The sequence below is a fragment of the Homarus americanus genome, unplaced genomic scaffold (genome assembly GCF_018991925.1).
Source record: "Homarus americanus isolate GMGI-L3 unplaced genomic scaffold, GMGI_Hamer_2.0 scaffold38036, whole genome shotgun sequence".
Taxonomy (NCBI): Eukaryota; Metazoa; Arthropoda; class Malacostraca; order Decapoda; family Nephropidae; genus Homarus; species Homarus americanus.
Window position 1 is genome coordinate 89,001 of NW_024720991.1, and position 25,749 is coordinate 114,749.

Below are 25,749 nucleotides of genomic sequence, written 5' to 3' on the forward strand. Positions count from 1 at the left end.
AGGTATGAGAGGTGAGGGGGGTGAGAGGAAGGAGAGAAAAGCTATGATGGTGGAGAGGTGAGGGGGATGAGGATGGAAGGGGGGGGGGTGGTGGAGCAGATGTCCTTCACGCTCGCTGCTGACCCGCCTGGATTCCCCCATGACATAGTGAAGAGGAGGAGGTGGAAAACGAAGGAGAACAGAGGAGGAAAAGGAAGGAGAAGAAAAGAGAGGAGGATGAGGAGGAGGAGGGGGAAAAAGGAGAACGGAGAGGAGGAAAAAAGAGGATGAAGATGAGGAAGAACTACTGAGAGGAGGAGAAGGAAGGGGGTAAGAACAGAGAGGATGAAGAGGAAGAGGAACAAGAAAGAGAGAAGGAAGAAGAAGAAAAAGAACAAAAGAAGAGGAGGTGAATAAAAAAAAAGAACAAAGAGAAGAGGAACAAGAAGAGAGAAGGAAGAAGAGAAAAAAGAAATGATAAATAAGTACAGAGAAGAAGCAGTAAGATAAAGTACCACATGCTGTTATGGTTCATATTTTACTCCTACACTTTTTTTCCTCTCTGACCTTGTGGCTAAAAATGGCGCCAAATAGTCTCTTTTAAGACGTATATATATATACCCCTGTTAAAGTCATCTACCACTAGTTAACACCAGATTATAAACTTTTTTCTTCTCGTATTTTTTTTATTTTATTATTTTTTTGTGGGGTGGCGGTATAAATATTGCTCATAAAAAAGGTTAAATATCGTCTTTGGAGGATTTTGTTTTCTAGGAGCTGTTGGGTAATGATGTGCTTTTGTTTTTATTTTTGTGGGTTAGATGAGTGACGCCTAGGGTATAGGGAGGGGCGGAGGTAGAGAGGGATTAGATGTAGGGAGGTACAGAGGTAGGTAGGGATAAATGGAGGTAGTAAGGTAAGGAGGAAGGGAGGTAGGTAGGTAAGGAGGGAGGGAGGTAGGAAGGAGGGGTGGCCTTCCTCTTTAGAATGAGGGAGGTAGGTAGGTAAGGAGGGAGGAAGGAGGGGTGGCCTTCCTCTTTAGAATGTCTCGGTTTCCTTTTTATAAACACAACTGTCAAGCCGAGGTGTCATAGTGTAGGGGAGGAAGGTTAGATGCTCATATTTTGGTGTGTGTGTGTGTGTGTGTGTGTGTGTGTGTGTGTGATACATTCCTGGTGCGTTTGGGGGATCTCGTATCATAAGACCACAGTGCCAGACGGAATACCTCTCACAAGTGCCAGAGCAACCAATACCACGTAGAGAGCCACACAACTATACCACATACGGAAGTGCCATACACATCTACATGATCACTGCCACACAATGCTACCACATTACCACTCCACCACTCTACCACACTACCACACTACCACATTACCACTCCACCACACTACCACTCTACACTACCATCACACCAGCCCAAACTTAGCACACTAGTTTCACGTCTAGTCACACACTCACCCAGTACCCCAAACAGTGCCACCTCAGTGTTAATGTTATATAGTGCCACACAACAATACCACGCATTACTGCCACATACAACTATCACAAACTACTACTACCACCACACGCGATCACCACCATACATACATACACGCACGCACGCACGCACGCACACCATATCATTTACCGGTACTACATTACTACCACACACCACCACTTGTCATCTGTCACCACCACACACTTCTACCACACCCACACACCTCCGCCACTACCACACACCTCTGCCTTATGCCACTCTACCACACACACACACACACACTGCCACCACCACACTAGTGCCACACCGCGGGTCTGGGAGTCGATGGCGCGACGGGTGTCATTGACGTAATCCCTACAAAAGCCCAAAAGCCCGCTCGCCCGACGCCTTAAGCCAAAAATATGACAAACGACTCAGGCTTTTGGGTTTGTCGTATTTAAGTCCGTAAGATTTATAGTGGTGGTGGTGCGACGGTCTGGGGATTTAGGTGTGGTGGTGGTGATGGTGGTAGTAGTGGTGGTGATGGTGTCTCGTGGTCGTGGTAGTGATGGTGGTGAAAGTGGTCGTGTTGGTGTTGTGGTACTGGGTAGTGTTGTGATGGTAAGTAGTAGTTATGGTTGTAGTGTCATTAATGGTATAAAACATTGAAGCTTCGAAAACCTCTATGAAATCGGAGTGAATCATTTAGGTTGGATATAAATCTGGGAGTGTGGTGGGAAATCGGGAGAGTCGACTGTCATTGGAGAGCTTGCCATATGGACGTACAGGTTAGTGTGTGTGTGTGTGTGTGTGTGTGTGTGTCAGTTCATCCTTGTTTGTTTAAAATTGGATTTTAGTGAAATAAAGAAAAGTTGTGATTCAGCTTTTATGATTAATAATAATAATAGTAATGATAATAATGTACTATTATGCTTTACCTAAACCTTACACACGCACCCTACCTAACCTCGTCCCCTCACACCTCTCCTCCCCCTCACACCTCTCCTCCCCTCCCACACCCCCCTCCCACCCCTCTCCTCCCTCCACACCCCTCTCCCCCCTCACACCCCTCTCCCCCTCACCCCCTCTCCCCCCTCACACACCTCTTCCCCCTCACACCCCTCTTCCCCCCCTCCACCCCTCTTCCCCTCCACACCCCCTCTCTCCCCCTCCACACCCCTCTCCTCCCCTCTCACCACCCCTCTCCTCCCCCCTCTCACACCCCTCTCCTCCCCCTCTCACACCTCTCCTCCCCTGTAACCACCAAAACAAAAGCGACCATCAGGAGGTTCGCCAAAATCCATATAGGAGTAATATTAATGTGTGTACTCCCTCAGGTGCGTCTCGGGGGAGGGCTTGCGAGCTGGTGTACCTGGAGCCGCTGCCTTGGCCATTCAGGTGAGTACAAAGGTGTTATTGATTGTGGATATGCATTATGGAGCTCTTCATTCATCTCCTGGACTCGGCATCTCCCCTTCCCCCCTCCCATCTCCAGCATCCCTTCTCTTCCCATCCCCTCCTACCACCTCTCAACCCCACCTCCCCCACACCCGCATCCCCAGCATCCCCTCCCATCCCCTCGCATCCCCTCCCATCCCCTCCCCTCCCCTCCCATACCCAGCATCCTTCATCTCCCCTCCATCTCATTCATGGTTTTGGGGGGTGGTGGGTGATGCTGTTTTTAACCTACACTGAAGGTCCGGATAGACAGGTAGGTAGAAGGAGGGAAGAAGGTGGGTAGATACATGGAGAGAGAGGTGATGAAGGTAGTGAGAGAGAGAGAGGGAGGATGGTTGTAGTGTGAGGGAGAGAGGATGCAGCAGGGTCGAGGGTAAGTGCACCACCATCTATCATAATTGTAGCTGTATTATGTCTTACTGTCCTCTCCCTCCCTCTAGCTGGCCTTATTCTCCCTCCCTCCTGCCCTCTTTATATAGCTGGCTTTACTCTCCCCTTTACCTCCCTATCTCCTTTAGCTGGTGACTCGTTCTCAGTCACCCACGTTCCCTGTTGACCCACTCTCAGTCACCACGTGTCCCCTGGTGACTCACTCTCAGTGCACGTGTCCCCCTGGTGACTCACTCTCAGTCACCCGTGTCCCCCTGGTGACTCACTCTCAGTCACCACGTGTCCCCACAGTGACTCACTCCTCAGTCTACGTGTCCCCTGGTGACTCACTCTCAGTCACCACGTGTCCCCCCCTGGTGACTCACTCTCTCACATCTCGCTAACTTAATCTGCTCGTCGTTCGTGCTGACAGCCGTTGACCAATTTAAAGGGACTGACAGCCGTATACTTACAAAGATTGAAGGGGTGTTGGGCAGTTTAAAGCGACATAACATCCTGATATAAACACACACTGGTTAGGCAGGACAGTTTAAAGGGCCCAAAACATCACATAAATAGACACTGATTTGATTAGACAGTTTAAAGAGCATTACAATCTTATATAAACACACACTATCTGTTCAAGGCAGTATGAAGGGATAAATGGCCACTAACTGCATTCATACATACATACATACATACATTCATACATACATACATACATACATTCATACATACATACATTCATACATACAAACATACATACATACATACATACATACATTCATACATACATTCATACATACATTCATACATACATACATTCATACATACATTCATTCATACATACATACATACATACATTCATACATACATACATTCATACATACATACATTCATACATACGTACAATTATTGTGTCATTAAAAGGGGAACATTTAACAGTTTAGCCACAAGATGATAAAAAAGTCCTAAGCTTGGTTAAGAACAGACAGAGACTTGTACAGAAACACAGATATATGAAACTGACGGGTGTTAAGCGATTTAAAGGTACAACATAATCTGACAGGTGTTAAGCAGTTTAATGGGACAGACAGATGAACTTGCACAAACTGACAGATGTGTGTGTGGGGGTGGTGTAAGAAAGAGACAGATGAACATTAAAAAAACTGGCACATATTGTAGTGTTTAAAGGGACGAGCAGATGAGCACAACCTTACAGAGCCAGAGGAAGGGGGAACAGAGGCTTCGTGGGGACCAAGTGGGGGGCAGAACCATGGGGGACCAGAACCATGGGGGAGGCAAAGCCAGTGGTGCAGACCGGATTTCCCAGTTTGGTAGCGAGTTTCCTGGGGACGCATCAACACCACAACCTTCACCACCACAACCTTCACCACCACAACCTTCACCACCACTTTCTTCACCACAACCTCTGCCATCACCACCACCACCAACACCTTCTCCACCATCTCCAGTTAGTTGTTGTGGTTGTAGTGTTATTACAGTTAAACAAAAAAAAATCAAGTAGAAAATCAAATAAAAGAGGCGAGTAGTTGTGGTAGTTGTGGTTATTGTAGTCCCGGGTAGTGGTAGAAGGTGTGGTGGTGATGATGGTGGTGGTGGTAGTAGCAATAGTAGCAGTTGTGATGAGTTAATAGTGTTGATTATGGTTGTGGTGATGGTGTGATGATAACTGAAAGATTTGCGTCAACAAATGCTTCATCATCATCATGGTAGCAGTAACAGGGTCGTCATCATCATCATCATCATCATCATCATCATCATGGTAGCAGTAACAGCGTGAGGAGGGAGTAAAGGAACACTACAGTATGTGGGGTAATGACTTGCCTTACACCAAGGTCACTTGCTGGAGGCGGCCACACCACCACCTGCCTACCCTACTGCTGCTGCTAGTGATGGTGGTGCTAGTGGTAGTGATGTTGCTAGTGGTGATAGTGGTAATGATGGTGGTGATGATGGTGGGTGGTGATGACTGACGATGAAGATTGTGGTGGTGGCAATGATGGTGATGATGATGATGATGATTAATGGTAATGATGGTGGTGCCTCAAGTTACTGTTAGCTGGGGTGATGATGGTAGTGGTGATGACAGTGATGGTCGTAGTAATGTGATGGTAGTGGTGGCTATGATGGTGGTGCTAGTGATACTGGCGTTGCTAGTGATGGCGATGATAAGTGCTATTGGTGGTAGTATTATCCATGTTTTAGGCGCTTCCTCTACCAGATAATAGCATCGGGTCGTGTCGTGTCGTGACTATTAGCACAGTACCCAGCCTGGTCACGAGCGGCCCACACAACGCTTTTATCTCGCGTTTATAACACTGATATAACTATTATATAATATTGGATGAATGTTATAGTGAACAGTCTCTCTCTCTCTCTCTCTTCCCCAATTTTCTTTTTGTTGTTATTCTTATTCTCTATATCTTCTCTTCATCCTTTATATTCTTCTTTTTCTTCTTCTTCTTCTTCTCACAAGCCACACAAAAGCATTTCTCTCTCCCCTCCTACCAATCGTCATGGCGCAACACACTGGATTCAACAACGGGTGAAAAGGGCGGGAATCAGCCAAGATTGGGGAGCCTCTCTCTCTCTCTCTCTCTCTCTCTCTCTCTCTCTCTCTCTCTCTTTCTTTCTTTTGTTTATATATTTTTTGTTTGTTTGTTTGTTTGTCCACCTCGTGTCTCTTGATTGGTCTTGATAGTAGCGGTTTTCCTGCGGTTGATTTTTTTTTTTGGGTCCTCGTCGTAACCGGTTTCCCTTTGTCTGTTGTTGATTTTTTTTCCCTGATGCTGTACTCTGATTGTAGCGGTTTTCCTGATGAGGATAATGATAACTAGAATAATTGTAGATATGATGATAATTATTTTGATTGATAATATTGATAATAATAAATGGAATAAATTGTAGATGAAACTAGTGATTTTTAACTGATAACATCGATAATAATAATAATAATGATGAAGCTGATGATAATGAGATAATAATTGGAATAATTGTGAATATAATAAAGGTTTCTTCCAGTGATAATAATGAAGACAATAATGATAATGAAAACAAAACTATAACAACTTTATCACTTTACTTGTTGTGAGACGTGACACAGATCCACCAGGTGTACAAATGGTCAGCTGAAAGTGGTCCCTGGGCCTTAAGTTGTTGTGGTCTGTGTGTGTGTGTCTCTGTTTATGAGGCAACAACAAGCCTCGGATGGTGGTAGCGGTGGTGGTTGTTGCCATGTCATCAGCGCCAGGTGTGAGGGGAAGATCGTCATATATATCTAATTGACCAGGTGTGTGTGTGTGTGTGTGTGTGTGTGTGTGTGTGTGTGTGTGTGTTTTGCTCGTTGTGGAGTTGTGTTTACGGCCCATACTTTCTCTCTCTCTCAGCGCCTTCATCATCACTACCACCTGTACACGTCATATCTCCCACCACCACCTGTACACGCCCCACATTAACATACAATTAGACTGGTGAAGAGCCGTAGTGTATTTTCTCCCGTCAAAGATGTTTTTTTATACGAAACAATACGGGAAGAGGTGAGAGGCGAACTGGACGACCTCCTTGGATCAGTGATTGGCCTTTGTTGCTTTGTTAAACCCGACGCCTCGTCTCAGAAAGGTTCGTTTTTGGATGGCTGGTTCTCAATACCCGGCGATACACACGTTCCTGATTGTCACAGCCGGGGGAAGGGAGGCGGAGTTGTCGTCAAAAGTTTCTCTCTCAAGAGATTGATTAGGGAGTTATTAGTGTAAATAGAGGGAAATATTGGTTTTTTGTATAGGCAAGTGGTGGTGGTGGCACTGTGGTGATGGCACTATGGTGGTGGCACTGGTGGTGGTGGCGTCACTGTGATGGTGGCGACGGGTCTCCCTGCACCATCACATCCGTCCTCTTGTCCCCAGCCAACTGGCCAACAAATTGAATTACGCGAGGACTGACTTCCCTCCCCGCGGCGGTGAGCTAAACGGTGCCAGGTGGTGAGCCTCCCTGCCTGGGGGTGAACTATATATAGAGCTCTTTCGGGTTATATGTATGTTTTTTTATTTTATTAAATACACAATTGTCATATACGTACATAAACACTAAATATATACTGCTATACGTACACACAATTACAACTACATGCACACGAATACGTGTGTGTGTGTGGGGCTGGCTCTTTCGCTGATTAGGTCGTGTGAGGGGAGGAGTGACCACAGCTGCACTGCGAGCGTCACGTCAACACCTGCCTCCCTCACCTCACACCACCCCTCTCCGATGACCCCTCACCACCCCACCTGCCTCCCTCACCTCACACTGCATGACCCCTCACACACGTCAGTACCCCCCACCTCGGCTGTCCCCCTCACCACCCCACCTGCCTCCCCTCACCTCACACTGCATGACCCCACACGTCAGTGCCCCCCCACCCTCGGCTGTCCCCTCACCATCCCACCTGCCTCCCTCACCTCACACTGCATGACCCCTTACACACGTCAGTACCCCCACCCTCAGCTGTCCCCCACCACCCCACCTGCCTCTCACCTCACACTGCAGCCTCACCTCAGTACCCCCCCACCCTCGGCTGTCCCCCTCACTACCCCACCTGCCTCCCTCACTTCCCCCCCCCCGGATACCCCCTCACCTCTCCGGTCTACCTTTCCATCCGTCCAAGAGTTGTCAGCACAATACCTCTAACCGCTACAGATACATTATAACTAAACCCGGAATAATATCTCAAGTGTGTGTAATGATCATCGTTGTCTTTCATCATCGTCCAGAGTTATTGATTGTGAAAGACTGTTGGCGTATGGAGGATAGGAGAGGAGAGGCTTAGCTGTATCTACCTTTTAGCGTTACTCTTATGTCGTCTAGAGTTAACCTTGTACAAGATGGTGAAGCGTGTGACATGTTATTTGGTTTTAAGTAGATAAAGTAAAGTATCTCTCTCTCTCTCTCTCTCTCTCTCTCTCTCTCTCTCTCTCCTCTCTCTCTCTCTCTCTCTCTATCTCTCTCTCTCAGTAGTAGTGGTAGAGATATAAGTTAGTGTGTTGTTAAGACCTTTAGGTACACCAATAGAGTTCTTTGGTATTGGAACTTACGGGTCGAGGGAATTCCTTCTTAGCTAGGATTACTACCACTCCCCCTCCCTCCGTCTCCCCCTAATCATTGAACACCTTCCCTCATTGCTGGATCGTGGGGTCATGTCAGCTGATAGTTCGGGCCTCCTATAAATCCACTCCAGTTATTATTGATTGGTTGGGAGAGGGCGGGGGATGTGGTGGAGGTGTGTGTGAGGTGTGGAGGTGTGTGTGTGGGAGTGTGGAGTGTGTGTGTGTGTGAGAGGTTGAGGGTGTGTGTGTGAGGTGTGGAGAAGTGTGTGTGTGAGGTGTGGAAGGTGTGTGTGTGTGTGTGTGTGTGAGGTTGAGGGTGTGTGTGAGGGTGTGGGGGGTGGGTGTGTGTGTGTGTGTGGGGTTGAGGGTGTGTGTGTGGGGTGTGTGGGGGTGTGTGTGTGGGGTGTGGAGGTGTGTGTGTGAGGGTGTGGAGGGTGTGTGAGGGTGTGGAGGGTGTGTGTGTGAGGGGTGGAGGGGGGGGGTGTGGCAGGGGTGGAGGGGTGTGTGTGTGTGTGTGTGAGGTTGGGGGTGTGTGTGTGTGGGGTTGGGGTGTGTGTGTGTGTGTGTGAGGTTGGTGTGTGTGTGAGGGTGTGGGGTGTGTGTGTGTGTGTGTGAGGGGTTGAGTGTGTGTGTGTGTGTGAGGGGTTGAGTGTATGTGTGTGTGGGCGTGGCAGGAAGCAGCTGTGTTAGAGGTGTGTGTGTGTGTAGCAGTAATAATGATGATGCACCTCAAATAAAACGGATAACGACGGTAAATTGATGAAGGGGAGAGGGAGGTGGAGGTGGCGTGTAACACCCACTGTACTTTACGACTCTATTGGATACAGCCGCTGTACTATGACAATAAACAAGTGGATACAGCCAGAGTACGTATTAACCCAATAGTATATTTGTATTTTCGTTACATAAGAATAAATATCGGGGCGTGAGAGTTACAGCTGTATTAACTAGATCTATGAGAGTGACTGACTGATTTACTGACACAGCTGAATATTTTATCGTCCATGTGATTTAGAATAACCATAATACATTCTGTAAATTATTAACATCATAAACTACCTTAACCTAATTTAACCTGAACTGGTAACATTACTTTACCAAACATTACTTAATCTAAAATAGGTTAAAGTTTGGGAATATTAGGATAACTCTTCCTTACCACCCCTTTCTCCCCACCACCCCCTCCTCCCACCCTTCCTCCCCCTGCCCCTGTCCCCTACCTCCCTCCCCTACCCCTCCTCCCCACTACCCCCCCTCCTCCCCCACTACCCCTCCTCCCCTACCCCTCCTCCCCTACCCCTCCTCCCCACCATCCTCTCCTCCTCACCACCCCTTCCTCCCCCACCCCCTCCTCCCCTACACCTTTCTCCTGTCCTCTCCTCCCACTACCCCTCCTCCCCTACCCCTCCCCTCCCCCACCCCCTCCTCCCCACCCCCTCCTCCCACCATCCTCTCCCTCCCCCCACCCCGCCTCCTCACCCACCCTCCTCCCCACCTCTCCCCACCCCCCCTCCTCCCCACCACCCCCTCCTCCCCCACCCCTCCTCCCCACCTACCCTCCTCCTCCCCACCCCCACCTCCCCCCACCTCCCCCCACCCCTAGCCTGTGTGTGTCCTGAAGCTGGCGGTGTGAGCGTTGGGTCACAATAGCCGGACAAAAGTGGGTCAGGTATATAAATGATGTTTACTGGAGGCTGGGAGGTGGGTCGCGGCTCTCCCTTAATCCCCTCCCCCTTAAAGATCTACCCATTGACCCCCCTTCTCCCTTATAGATCACCGTGGCCCCCTTCTCCCGCCCATAGATCTGCCCATTGGCCCCTTCTCCGCCCATAGATCCTGCCGTGGCCTCCCTTCTCGCCCATAGAGAGCTGCCCTTCAGCCCCCCTCCTTCTCCCTTATAGAGCTACCCATTGGTCCTCCTTCTCCTTATGATTACCCGTGACCCCTTCTCCCTTATAGAGCTACCCATTGACCCCCTCTTTATATAGATCTACCCATTGGCCCCCTCCCTTCTCCTTGCTAGAGCTACCCATTGACCCCTTCTCCCTTATAGAGAGCTACCCATTGACCCCTCCCCTTCTCCTTATAGATCTCACCCATTGACCCCCTCCTTCTCCGCCCCTTGCCTTAGAGCTGCCCGTGGTCCCTCCTTCTCCATATAGATCTGCCCATTGGCCCCCTTCTCCATATAGATCTGCCATTGGCCCCCCCTCCTTCTCCCTTATAGAGCTACCATTAGTCCCCCTCCCTTCTCCCTTATGAATCTGTTATTTACCATATAGATCTACCCATTGACCCCCCTCCTCTTCTCATATAGAACTACCCCATTCCCACACACACAGACACACACACACACACACACATTGATGGAACCAAAATCATCATTCCATCCAATATTCTGATTGATTATCAATATTTCTTACCTACCAATTGATATAGTAAGGTAATGTTGATGATGAAATTGATGCATATGAATGTTGGATGAGTTTAGAGTTCAGCTTGAAGTCACCACCACCACCACCACCACCATCACCACCATCACCACCATCACCACCACCACCATCACCCACCACCACCACCACCATCACCACCACCACAACAACATCGTCTCTGTTAAGGTGACGTGTCTTGACTCCTTCCTTAGCTACACTAATGGTCTCAGCGTCTTGTTTCTTGCCCCGGTATGGCTTCTGTCGCGCTAGGGGTGGAGAGGAGGGGTGTGGAGGGGGTGTTTTGCTCTCTCTCTCTCTCTCTCTCTCTCGTATATGAAAAAAAATCGGAAAGTGATCATAAAAGCTTGTATACGAGGGTGTCACCTGCCTGTGTCACCTGGAGTCATCACCCGGGTCCTGCTCCTGCCGCGGCGGGAGTGATGGGCCCCTGAGCTGCACCTGTCACTTGCCCTTACTACACGGCATAACATAGTGAGCTGCTGTATCTGTTGGCTGACGGGGTAGTTATGTGAGAGAGAGAGAGAGGAGAGAGAGAGAGAGAGAGAGAGAGAGAGAGAGCGAGAGAGAGAGAGAGAGAGAGATCCGTTTTTAATATAACTTAAAATTCCTTCAGTAATTATAAAAAAATCCGTCTTCTTTGCTAATGTTGTTGTGATTGTTGTTATTTGTTGTTGTGATTGTTATTTTTTTTACTGTTGATTGTTATTATTTGTTGTATGTTGTTGTCGCAGAGAGCCAGTCAGTGTCGATGGTCATGTGTTTTAAGTGACTTACCGTGTGTAATAATAATACATGGGTAACAAACTGCTTTCTGTCCTTCCCTATAGGTTATCGTGGTGATGGTAAGGAGGAGTGTTATGGTGAGGAGGAGGGGTGTTATGGTGAGGAGGGGTGTTATGGTGAGGAGGAGGGGTGTTATGGTGAGGAGGAGGGGTGTTATGGTGAGGAGGAGGGGTGTTATGGTGACGGTGGGAGAGGTTGGGGTTATGGTGAGGGTCAGGGCCGGATTCAGGAGTGGGCAAAGTGTGCAGCTGCCCAGGGGCCTCCACATATTACAATATTTTATTTGAGTAGAGGTTTATCTGATTAATAATACAAAGAATCATCTCTCTGTAATAACTAATAATATATTATTTTCTGTGAAGTCGCTTGAAAATTTTTGACATGTGCGGTAGTAGCTATATCAGGGCTGGTCGACTTTGAAACCACATGACTCCAGTCATGTCTCACTTTTGCGTGTGTGTTGGGAATTTGTACACTATCAATTAATATACAGTTAATTAAAAATTTCTCAATGTTCTAATTTCCTCAGTATAACTGCATATGGCTTCAAAATTCTTCAAAGAAGTGTTCAAATTTAAAATTTTTCCCGGGGGGCTTACAGCGCCCCCCGGAACTCCCAGATGTTTTGGCTCGCTTCACTCGCCACCCCACCCCCTTGGGTAGTTATAATGAGAGGGGCCTCCACAATGAGGCTGCCTATGGGCCCCCACAGGTCTAAATCCGGCACTGGTGAGAGTATTGATATTGAAACAGTTTATTTAGCCAGAAGAACACAGATACAGAGTTATAATAATAATAATATTAACAGGGCTGAGCCAGTTGAGAGCCCTAGCTCTCTTGTAGGCTCTTGATATATACTGTGCATTTATATCAAGGAAGTATTATGTAACATTTAGTTTCATCTGGAATAGTACACATAGCATGGTGGTAGTAAGAACATATCAGAATGTTACCACGGTTATCACTTCGTTATTTATTATTTTATTTTTATTTTTGTTACATATATATTATAAGTATACACATACTTTACAGTGGAGTTGATACACAATAATGTGATAAGGGAGGGAAGCAGTACATGGGTTGTATTAAGGTGGAACAAGAGGACAGAGCTGTCAGTATCATGTCTTATCGGCAAATATAATTATTGCAATGGTAATTTCTATCTATCTACATGACAATCTATGATATAATGGTTTTGGTGGTACAAGAAAAGTAGGAATATAAAGTAGGTATTACACAAATATTAATAGAGGTTATAGTGAAGCTATGGTGGAGAGGGTGTGGAGTTATGGTGAGGATGGGTGGGGTAGGGTAGGGTGTGGGAGAGGGGGTCTGACTTAATACCTCCCTCACCCGTGAATAAAAAAAAAACTTGAAGAACGCAATGCACGCGCAAGAACACATGCGAGCGCTCACAAAAAAACGCGCGTGTTCATGCTTATATAATATCCTGTTACGTTCACACACACACACACACACACACACACACACACTCACACACACACACACACACTCACTCACACACACTCACTCACTCACTCACTCACCTTGGTATGCTGACTGGATATTAACTCCTAAATATAGCAAAAGTGTACACGAGAACTCACGAACGCCTCACTTGTCAGCGTCAGTGAAATGAAGGGTGGTGGGGGTCGAAGATGTGGGCGGGGACGGTGAGGTAAGAATGGGATGGCGGGGTGGTGGTGCAGGGTGGTGTTGGGTGAGGGTGGGGTGGTGCTGGTTGTGTTGAGCGAGAGTGGGGTGGTGCTGGTAGTGGGCGGGGTGGTGTTGGTTGTCGGCGGGGTGATGTTGGTTATGGGAGGGGTGATGTTGGTTATGGGAGGGTGGTGTTGGTTATGGGAGGGAGTGGTGTTGGTTATGGGAGGTGATGTTTGGTTATGGGAGAATTGGTGTTGGTTACAGGAGGGGTGGTGTTGGTTACGGGAGGGGTGGTGTTGGTTTATCAGGAGGTGATGTTGGTTATGGGAGGGTGATGTTGGTTATGGGCGGGGTGTTTCAGGGTGAAGGCGGGGTGGCGAGGTAAGGCCCCGCTACAGTGACTCCCAAGTGTGTTCCCACGCACGGCCGCCACTCCCCCCTCCTCCCGCCCCTTCTTCCCCCACTCCTCCCCCCGCACCCATGAATCTTGGCCCTGGTGTACTCTCTTACACAACTGTCGCTGCCTTAACCACCACCAAACATTACCTCAGATGAATGACATCACGTCTGGTTCACAGGTGGAGGTGGGGGGGGGGTGTAGTTGGGTAATGGTCATATGGACGTTAATGCAAGTAGACCTCAACCAAACCTAATCTAAGTTAAGCCAACTCAACCATATTCAGTCTAACCTAACCTAACCTCAACCAAACCTAATCTAACTTAAGCCAACTCAACCATATTCAGTCTAACCTAACCTAACCTAACCTAACCTAACCTAACCTAACTTAACTTAACCTAAACTAACTTGGTTGTAACTACAGACATTTAAGACTGGCGCCTTAATGACCATTTTACCTTAGTAGGAGCCATAAGGAAGCTCCTCTCTTGTTAATGAGTAATATTTTCCCAAACTAATTATTGTGCTTTGTGTCCGACCCACACCCGAGTCTCTGTTACCGAGAATGTTTTTTTTGTCACCAGAAGTCTCTCCACCCCAGCTTACTTCACCTGAAGATTAACCACCCTAACGCTATTTGGTGGGGATGGGGTTAGGTTAGCGTTAGGGTGGTTAATCTTCAGGTAAAGTAAGCTGGGGTGGAGATTCTTCAGGTGATCCGGGTTTTTTTGATAGGTAGGAAATTCGAGGTTGTGGTGTTACATGTGGAGGGTCTTGTAATACAGCTAATGTGTGTTCCGTTACTGGCCACCACCAGTCAGGGTTGGTTGTCTTGGCGGAAGCAGAAAGAAAACTCCGGTTTTTACCTGTGCGCTTTTTATACGTGTGCCGTGGTGGGTGGGTGGGTGGACCCCCGGCGACACTGGTGGAGGAGTAGCGGCAGTGGTAGTCGCTCCCTTCCCTCCTCAACAGTTAGGGTAAACATCCTCAATTTATGTGACGGAAAGTATGTGAAATTACGTAGGTCGGGTTGACGGGAGATGGTGGCGCAACGGTGCGGGGATCACGTAGTGCTGCCCCCAAGCCCTCGCCCCAGGCCAGGCCCCGGGCCCCGCCACACACACACCCACTGTTACCAACACACCTCCTCCAGCCCGCCTGTTACCTTACTCCTGAAGGTTTAACTATGTTTCTTGGGTCATTTGGCGTTTAAGTGGCTGTATTATCTTAATTATGTTGTGACAGTGTATGTAATATTTCCTCTTCTTTGTATCAAAATGTTCTTGTAGCCGTAACACGCACCTCAGGAGGTGAAAGATCCCCTTATATGTTGAACCCTTATCACCACCTTTACGATAAATAAGATGAATCTTTACCAACCTTTACACTCACACTACACCAACGCTAACACAATCAGATTAAGTAAGTTTCATTATATAATTATTTCAGTTGGTGTAAATAATCAGAGTGAGAATAAATAAGTATAACTTTTCGTGAGATAAACATTATCATGTTCTGTAAAAGTAGATTACGAGATAATTTAAACTGTCTTCGGGAGATGCAAATGATACCAGGTCAAGTAAGTCATTATGCAACCATTCTGTGTGAGTGGGAAGGAGAGGTTGGAGGTGGTGTAGATGTGGCACCACTGACGCACCATTATCCTGCTGCTGCTCTGGACGATGACTCCTGCTAGGGCTTTAATTGTTTCCCGCGCCGTAATTGGAGGTGTGACCCAGCCTGGCCATGGAGGTTTTGTCCTGTTTACCTTGCTAATTGTCGCATCTGGCCATCCACCTGTGGTTCTGCTAGTTTGGACTGTACCCCCAGGCGAGCAGACCGGAGTAGTACCTCACAGGGGGGAGGGGGGATATCTACTCGGTGTTCCTTGATCTTCATAATATTTAACACGGGGGAGATACTCTAACCTAACCTAACCACATTTAAATGATGTATGGGAGGAAAACAATATTAACCATGTGTCACTAGTAAGTACTCAAATACCACTAAGTCAATGTCTAAAATTACCGTGTCTTATAGTATATGTTAACAAGTATATTCAGTAAGTTCCTGTAGTGGTTATTCTTGGCTAGTGGGCTACAGCTACAAGTAGTAAATAGCCCGGTTGATCACTGCACCGAGATGGTTGGTTGCACATGATGCCTCAGGAGCCAAGGTCAGGTGTACTTGTAAGGTCTTGTGGTCTCGTGTTTATCCCGCCATCTCCGACTGAACGCATTATGTGGTGGCGTTGTCCGTTTGTCAAGTTTTTCTTATTCTCCTTCTTCTCCTCCTCCAAAAAAACTAGAATACTCATCCTCGCCAAACTTGGTAGACATGAGGATCAGGAAGTGGAGGTGTGTGTGTGTGTGTGTGTGTGTGTGTGTGTGTGTGTGTGTGTGTGTGTGTGTGTGTGTGATGATGATGTTGTTGACTATTATTCCTAGGTTTATGGATCCTTTTGCACATGGGATCAATTTTTGCTTTTTATCTTCGGGGATGTTACCTACGCGGTTTTTTTTTTTTATTAGAAATATATGATTTATCCTGCTATTCCCAACCTCTCTCCTGTCCCTGCCAGTCCTCACAACCAGAAGTCTCTCACTCATCCACTCTCACATCACTGCTCACAAGAACCTCCTCATTCCTCACAAATCCTTCTCATATGATCAGAAGCCTCACGGGTCATCATGGATAATGAGGTCGCTTGTTGTTGCTTGTCATTCACCTTTCAGTGCTCATTATCACTCCGGCTATCATCATCACTGCTTATAATGACTCCGTATATCTCACAGCTCCTACCAATGGTCCCTACAGGTGTTAGATAATAGATTTTATGAGAACATTAATGCCTCACAGATACTCATAATGACCTCAAGTGCAACACAGGTGATTATTATTATTATCCCAGGTGTCACGGAATTACTGGTAATGGCGCTGGGGGGTAATTCACAAGTTCTCGTAATAATAATAATAATAATAATAATAATAATAATAATAATGATGCGCTTCACAAACTGTTGCTCGTAATAATCTCAGGTATATCTTACAGGTGCTCTTAATGGCGCCAGGTGTCTCATAAGTGTTCATAATGACGCCTGGTGTCTTGTGAGAGCTCATAGGGACCCCAAGTGTGCTCTTAATATGTCAGGGCTCACAGTTGCTAGCTCATAATGACCCCAGGTGACTCACAGGTATTCAGGAGAAGTACAGGTGTCTCACAGGTGCTTTAATGACCCTATATGACTAATAGGTGCCCATGTACTCTGGGAGCATCCACCGACTTACCTATCACCACCTTTACCTATCACCACCTTTACCTATCACCACCTTTACCTATTGACACGTCATCAAACGGCGACAGAGGACGAGGAACCAACTCCTACTGTAGACATGAAGTTCAATCCTCATCTGTTTTGATCACTCAGATTATCATGTTAAATGGTTGTATCCTGTTTACTAAGTATATCATCCCCCACTTTATCCGAGTTACTGAAACTAGACACGGGAAAAACTCTGTCAATAATAATAATAATAATAATGATAAAAATACTAATACTACTTCTAACAAAAACAGCAACACCACTACTATTTCTTCTTCTTCTAATAATAATAAAAATAATAATAATAATAATAATAAATGATAGAGTTAACAAATGACAATCCATAAATACAGAAATCAAAGTCCAATTAGTCAATGTCAAACACTATATATCAACAAATAGTTTATGACGTCATTTCCGGTCATTCGGCGAAAGCTTACCTGAGTTACCTGGCCGTGGACTTGGTTATTGAGTGGGTTGTGGGGGAAGCTGTTCACCAAGTTTCATCTCACCCCATCCCCCCCCCTCCCCCCCCCGACCATAACTCCTGATTTATACTGACCTATGTCTAGTATCTACCACCGTGACCACCACTACCACCTCAACTACCACCTACCGCTACTTCAGTCCGTCACCCTTCACTACCATCTATTACTACATCAGTCCACTAGTACCCCCACCACACCACTACCACCTACTATCTACATGTACCACCACTACCACATTGGTCCACTATCCGTCACCCACCACTACCATCTACCACTTCAGCCACCACGACAGGTCTCAACATTACATTTACCTCCTCCTCCTCCTCCTCCTCCTCCTCCACTTTCTCCTAGACCTCTTCATCTCTTCCTCGGTCGCCTCCTCACCTGGCGACCGTGGAGTGAGATACAAACCTGATAAGACACACAGATGACGGGGCCCAGTGGGGGTGGGGCGGGGCAGCACACCCGGTGATACACGTGCGTCGCCAGGTGTGTACCCTGTCCCAGGTCCTGTGTACCCTGTCCCAGGTCCTGTGTACCCTACCCAACGACCCATGTACCGTTTCCGGGCCCCGTGTACCGTGCGGTAGGGCAGCTGGATGCAGGTTCGGTACAACAACCAATTTTTCCTGGAGTTTATTTTTATGTAACTAATTTTGTAGAATATTTATGACTGTTTTAACTTTAATGTTTCCAGCTCACGAAAATTTATTGGAATTTTTTGTTCAGTTTTATCTATTCATAAATATTTTGTATAGTTGGTGTTTTACTCAACAACTAAAACACACACACACACACACACACACACACACATATATATATATATATATATATATATATATATATATATATATATATATATATATATATATATATATATATATATATATATATATATATATATATATATGCTATTACAAGGAAGATACCTAGATCACGCGCACCTACAGTAATTTGCTTGCATATATATATATATATATATATATATATATATATATATATATATATATATATATATATATATATATATATATATATATATATATATATATATATATATATATATATATATATACACTGTATATAGCGATAGTGACAGTGATGATGGTGATTGGCGATGGTGATGAACTGATGATTGTGTTTGTGTGTCTGTGTGTTGCTCTTTGTGCAAGTCAAAGGGAGGTGATGGTTGGCTGGGTCAGGGGTCAAATGTCACGCTCTCCGATTAGAGGGGGGCCGCCCCACGTAGGGGTAGGTGGGGGTTATTGTACGTGGGGGCAGGTGGGGGTTATTGTACGTGGGGGCAGGTGGGGGTTATTGTACGTGGGGGCAGAACCAATGTGTGTGTGTGTGTGTGTGTGTACCGTCTAGACTAGAGGGTGAGGGCTGAGGAGTGAGGTAGACAGGCAGGCAGGTATATGGGCGTAGGGGACTTGTGTGGTATGGGAGGAACGTGTGTGTGTGAGAGGGCGGGCAAGCTGTGCTCCACTTTGTCACGGCGGGACACACCTCGCCCCAGGGGCCTCCTCCATAGGATGTAACGATACTTCTCTTGATGTATTCTACCCCATCACGTCCCACTGACCTCTTCTACCTTCTTCTCTGCATTCATCTCTCTCTCTCTCTCTCTCTCTCTCACCACCTTTTTTTTCTCCCGCTCTCTCACTTTGTGTATGAACCTCTGTCCTGCGTGGCAGTGAGAAGTGATACCACCCTCAGTGTCAAGACCTGACTGAATTACTCAGAATAGGCAAACTGTACGCCAAGCTTTGCCAATAAATTTGTTAAACTAAAAATAAAGCTCTCTCACTCCCTACCGCCTTATCTTCTTCTTTTTTCTCCTCCTCCTCCTCCTCTTGTTCCTCCCTCTTCCACACCCTCCTCCTCTCTCACACCCTCTCACTGCCCCGCTCTCACGACTCTCAGACCAACTTCTTCCTCCCTCTCTCACGCTTATACTCGCTCCCACCTTCACCATCTCCCGGCACCAACTTCCCTCCTGTTGATGTTCGACCCCCTCCCCCTCCTGTTGTTCGGCCCCCTCCCCCTCCTGTTGTTGGTCGGCCCCCTCCCCCTCCCTGTTGTTGTTCAGCCCCCTCCCCCTCCTGTTGTTGTTCAGCCCCCTCCCCCTCCCCTGTTGTTGTTGACCCCTCCCCCTCCTGTTGTTATTCGGCCCCCCCCTCCCCCCTCCCTGTTGTTGTTGGCCCCCTCCTCCTATTTGTTGATAAGCCCCCTCCTCCTGTTTACACCGTTCCTACTGACCTGACACCTCATGTCTCCTTCTCCCCCTCCTGACACCTCCTTCTCCCCCCTCCTGACACCACAACTCCAGACGCCCATTCATTTACTTTCTTATTCATTTACCTGCTGACCGATTTTTGGATGCCCTCGCCACACGGTGTTGATGTCAGCTTTCCACCTCTGTGTGTGTATATATATGTGTATATATATGTATGTGTATATGTATGTATAAAAAAAAAATAATAATAATAAATAAATAAATAAAATAAAAATAATAAATAATAAAATAAATAAATATTGAAGTGATAACCGTGGTAACATTATGAGATGTTCTTATTACCACCATGCTATTGTACTATTCCAGATGATACTAAATGTTACATAATACTTCCTTGTGATAAATGTATAGTATATATCAGGTGCCTCAAACAGAGCTCAGGTTCTCAACTGGCTCAGCCATGTTAATATTGTTATTATTATCCACTCTGTATCTGTGTTTTTCTGGCTAAATAAACTGTTACAATTCAATTAACTTCTAACACCTACCTACCCCCCCTCCCCTATATACTGACGTTAGGTCCCCTTTTCCTTCCATTGGGGCCGTATCCTCCCCTCCCCCCTCCCTCCCTTCCCCCACACTCGACCTCCAGCCTCCCCCACACTCGACCTCCAGCCTCCCCCACTCTACTCTTAACCTCCGCTCTGGGCGTCTAGCAGGCTGTGTTGGCTCTCCTCATGGCATTTTTCCCCACACTTCATCCATCGTGGTCTGGCTTACGGAGTTCCTCGTCTCGCACTCCTCCTCCTCCTCCCACCAACATCTTCACCATTTAGGCTGGAGGTACACACTGTATTGTACCTCTCTGTCCGTCCCTCCGTCAGATCAAGGGTACCTCCTCGGTATAAACACCTTCACTACCTTTTTCCTGCGTTGTTATGAAACCTGTGCACAAATCTTGCAAACGTAATGAAGACGCAGAATACATTATGGTGTTTTTGAGTCATGACACACACACACACACACACACACACACACACACACACACACACACGGGGCCTGTCTTGTATTTGTGTTGTCAACTTCTCTTGTACTTTATCCTGAACCTCTCCAGAGCTGTTACAGATATAATGCATAAGTGATTTTTGTCTTAGTCAGTCGGCTACAAAATACAGCATTACATCAACTTTCTGTATCGTGTCGGAATAGACCAGTTACAGAACCTGGTACAGTAATGGACATTCAGGGTTCATACTGTAACAGGTAATGGTGGGGGATTATTGGATTGATTAGGCTCTAGCAGGTAATTAAGGTAGAGTCAATTATTTAACTAATTAATTCCCTTTACTGAATGACGTGTGGCATTAATTTATAAAGAAATACAATTAATATAAAGAGCTGAATTAAATTAAAACACGATAATAGTAAAAAAAACACAATTACTGTATCTCTTAATTTTAACTAATTACATTCACTTAACCTAACAACCTAAAGTAACCTAACCTAACCTAACCTTAACTAATTACACCAACCAAACCCAACCCAACCCAACCTAACCTAACTAATTACACCAACTCAACCCAACCTAAAGTAACCCAACCCAACCTTAACTAATTACACTAATCTAACCCAACCCAACCCAACCCAAAGTAACCCAACCTAACCCAACTAATTACACTAACCCAACCCAACCCAACCCAAAGCAACCTAACCTAACCTTAACCAATTACACTAACCCAACCCAACCTAAAGTAACCTAACCTAACCTTAACTAATTACACTAATCTAACCTAACCCAACCTAACCTAAAGTAACCCAACCTAACCTTAACTAATTACACTAACCTAACCCAACCCAAAGTAACCCAACCTAACCTTAACTAATTACACTAATCTAACCTAACCCAACCTAAAGTAACCCAACCTAACCTTAACTAATTACACCAACCCAACCTAACCTAACCTTAACTAATTACACTAACCCAACCAAACCTAAAGTAACCCAACCTAACCTTAACTAATTACACCAACCTCAACCTAACCTAACCTAACCTAAAGTAACCCAACCTAACCTTAACTAATTACACTAACCTAACCCAAAAGTAACTCAACCTAACCTTAACTAATTACACTAACCTAACCTAATCTAACCTTAACTAATTACACTAACCTAACCTAACCTAACCTACCTTGATATTGTATTATTTAAAGGGACGTATCTTCTACTATAGTCTCGGTATGTTTTCGACGCCATATTGGGATCTTTTAATAATGTTTGGGTCTTATGATCAACCTATTGGGTGTAGTGTGTGTTCACCCTTGAGGAATAGTTAGTGTACGGACCTTGACATTCAACCTCACCCTCAACCTTCAACCTCACCTTCAACCTTCAACCTCAACCTTCACCTCATCCTTCCAACCTCAACCTTCAACCTCACCTTCAACCTTCAACCATCACCTCAACATCCGCCTTCAACCTCACCCTCAACATTCACCCCAACATTCACCCTCAACCTTCACCCTCAACCTTCAACCTCACCTTCAACCTTCACCCCAACACATCTGCCTTCAACCTCAACCCTCAACATTCACCCTCAACCTTCACCTCAACCTCACCTCAACATTCGCCTTCAACCTTCACCCTCAACCTTCACCTCAACCTTCACCTCAACCATCACCCTAACCTTCACCCTCAACCTTCAACTCAACCTCTTCAACCTCAACCATCACCCTCAACCTTCACCCTCAACCTTCACCTCAACCTTCACCCTCAACCATCACCCTCAACCTCACCCTCAACATCTGCTCAACCTTCACCTCAACCATCACCCCCCAACCTCACCCTCAACATCTGCCCTCAACCTTCACCTCAACCATCACCCTCAACCTTCACCCTCAACCTTCACCCTCAACCTTCACCTCAACCATCACCCCAACCTTCAACCTCAACCTTCACCCCAACCTTCACCCTCAACCATCACCCCCTAACCTTCACCCTCAACCTTCACCTCAACCTTCACCCTCAACCATCACCCTCAACCTTCACCCCAACCTTCACCCCTCAACCATCACCCTCAACCTTCACCCCCAACCTTCACCTCAACCATCACCCTCAACCTCACCTCAACATCTGCCTTCAACCTTCACCCTCAACCTTCACCTCAACCTTCACCCTCAACCTTCACCTCAACCTTCAACCTCAACCTTCACCCTCAACCATCACCCCCAACCTTCACCCCTCAACCATCACTTCAACCTTCACCTCAACCTTCACCCTCAACCATCACCCTCAACCTTCACCCAACCATCACCTCAACCTTCACCCTCAACCTTCACTCAACCTTCACCTCAACCATCACCCTCAACCTTCACCTCAACATTTACCCTCAACCTCACCCCAACCTTCCACCAACCATCACCTCAACCTTCACCCTCAACCATCACCCTCAACCTTCACCCTCAACCTCACCCTCAACCCGAAGACTCTACAGTATATGTTTATCTTCATCAGTATATACAGTAAGCGTAACTTCATCAGTATATAAGCTTAGCTTCATCAGTACATAAGCTTAGCTTCATCAGTACATAAGCTTATCTTCATCAGTATATAAGCTTACCTTCATCAGCCTCGTCCGGGATGTTTACCTGAGCTGACTCATGGATGTTTTACCCGAGGGAGGGATGTTTGTATCGTGTTTTGTTTTGTTGATGCTTGATGGATTATTGTTTTTTTAATTATAATTATTAGTATCATTATTATTTTACACACACACTCTCTCTCTCTCTCTCTCTCTCTCTCGATAAAGCTTTTCTCATGCCAGTTAATTTTCTCCCCGTTTGTGTGTAGGTATGTATGTGTACTGTGTGTGTGTGTGTGTGTGTGTGTGTGTGTGTGTGTGTGTGTGTGTGTGTGTGTGTGTGTGTGTCACTGGGTGTATCTCACACGCCAGCGGGCCCCTCGTCCCTGTCAGGTTTGTAACACTTAGTAGATAACATCGCTACCTTGTGTTTGTCCGTTGTGTATGTTTGTGTTTTCTTGTGTATGTTTTCAGTGTTTTTTGTTGTGTGTGTGTGTGTGTGTTTGTTTTGTCTGTGTGCGTGTGCTTGTTTGTGTTTGTTTTTTCTGTGTGTATATATATATATATATATATATACATATATATATATATATATATATATATATATATATATATATATATATATATATATATATATATATATATATATATATATATATATATATATATATATGCAAGTAAATCACTGTAGTTGCGCGTGATCCAGTTATATGCTGATAACCACAAGGAAAGAAGAAAACACGAAGTTCCCAAGCGCTTTCGTGTAATTCACATCTTCAGGGGTGAGTACAGACTAAGGAGAAGTACATAACAAGGTGTATATATATATACAGAGGAGGGTGAGATCAGGTCCACAATGGTCAGGTATTAGGTAATGACCCTACTAATCTTTAAATAGCACCGCAACGGTCGGTAGTCAGGTCAGAGGGTAAGGTGACCCAACCTTCTCACCTGGTTACAAATCTTCTTAATTACAAAATTGTCCAGTTTGTGCATGCCATTACTCAAATTCATGTTGAATGCTTCGGTATGCTTAACGAGACTAGATTTTATGATGTTCCTACTAGCAATTGAATTACAAGGTAATACTGAGGAGGCATTATCCCAGTCAATGCAATGCTTATTATCCCTCAAATGAACAAACAGAGCATTGGATTCCTGGCCTGTCCTAACACTATATTTATGTTGTTTAAGTCTATTTACAAGATCTTTACCTGTCTGGCCTAAGTAAAACATATTACATTCCTTGCAAAGAACCTTATAAATGTAGCCACCTGCATTGTTGGGGGAGTTCTTGATTAACATTTCTTTAACAGTGCATGAGTTTTTAAATGCCACATTGACGTTCCAGGTTTTTAGTTGTGAAGGAATGTGTGAGAAATTTTTGTGAAATGGTAATACTAAGATATGCTTATGGTCATGGGTGGGCTTGGGATCAGTTCTGTAAAAAATTTTCTTAGTAATGTTCAGGCATTTGTCTATGAAAGATCTAGGGTATTTAAGGTTTGAGCCAATATTATATATATATATATATATATATATATATATATATATATATATATATATATATATATATATATATATACAGTATATATATATATATATATATATATATATATATATATATATATATATATATATATATATATATATATATATATTTATATATATTTATATATAAAGTTCTTTTTGTGTGTGTGTGTGTGTGTGTGTGTGTGTGTGTGTGAAGGGGTGAGGGCAGTGTAGGGCGTGGCAGCTGTACAGTACACTTAAGGCTTCATCACCTCTCATTTAATTACTAGTTGTCGTCCTGAACAAATTATAGACCATTTTTTTCCCAAGTAATACCCTCCGACCCCCTCTCCCTTCCCCCTTACCCCACCCTCTTTCCTCCCTCTCCTTCTTTCCCCTCCTTCCCCCTCGCCCCTCCTTCTTTCCCTTCCTTCCCCCTCGTAACACTGGTTTTAAATTAGACAAATTTAGATTTAGGCGCGAGAGAGGTAAACATTGGTTTGTAAATAGAGTAGTGGACGAGTGGAACAAGTTACCAAACATCACCATTAACTCGTACACACTGGATTGCTTTAAACATAGGTTGGTTGGATATATGAGCGATCTGGGTTGGGTGTACAGTAAATGGGACTGCCCAGTATGGGTCAATAGGCCCGCTGCAGTTTCCTTCGTTCTTGTGTTCCTGCGTTCCCCCCTTCCCCTTTCCCCTCCCCCACCCCACAGGTCACCATTTGTTGATAATTCCTTCAAAGGTTTTTTTTTATTCCGCCTCCGCAACTTTTGTTGAGTACGCACGTCTCTAATTGGTTAAGTGCTGTTCAGAGTTGCTTACTTAAATGGAAGTAGAATTTAACCTGACCTAACCTAACCTAACCTGGCCTAACCTAACCTAACTTATTCTTAACTAACCTCACTAAATTAATCTAAACTGAACTT

General features: G+C 45.5%; 1 long non-coding RNA gene across 1 annotated transcript in view; it reads left to right on the forward strand.

Annotated features, from left to right (window-relative positions):
* Nucleotides 1-25,749, forward strand: part of LOC121861296 — a 130,889-nt gene that overhangs the window by 87,698 nt on the left and 17,442 nt on the right. Inside the window, exon 3 of the long non-coding RNA XR_006088004.1 lies at nt 2,776-2,836. This is a non-coding gene — a long non-coding RNA (uncharacterized LOC121861296). The remainder of the gene's footprint in view (nt 1-2,775; nt 2,837-25,749) is intronic.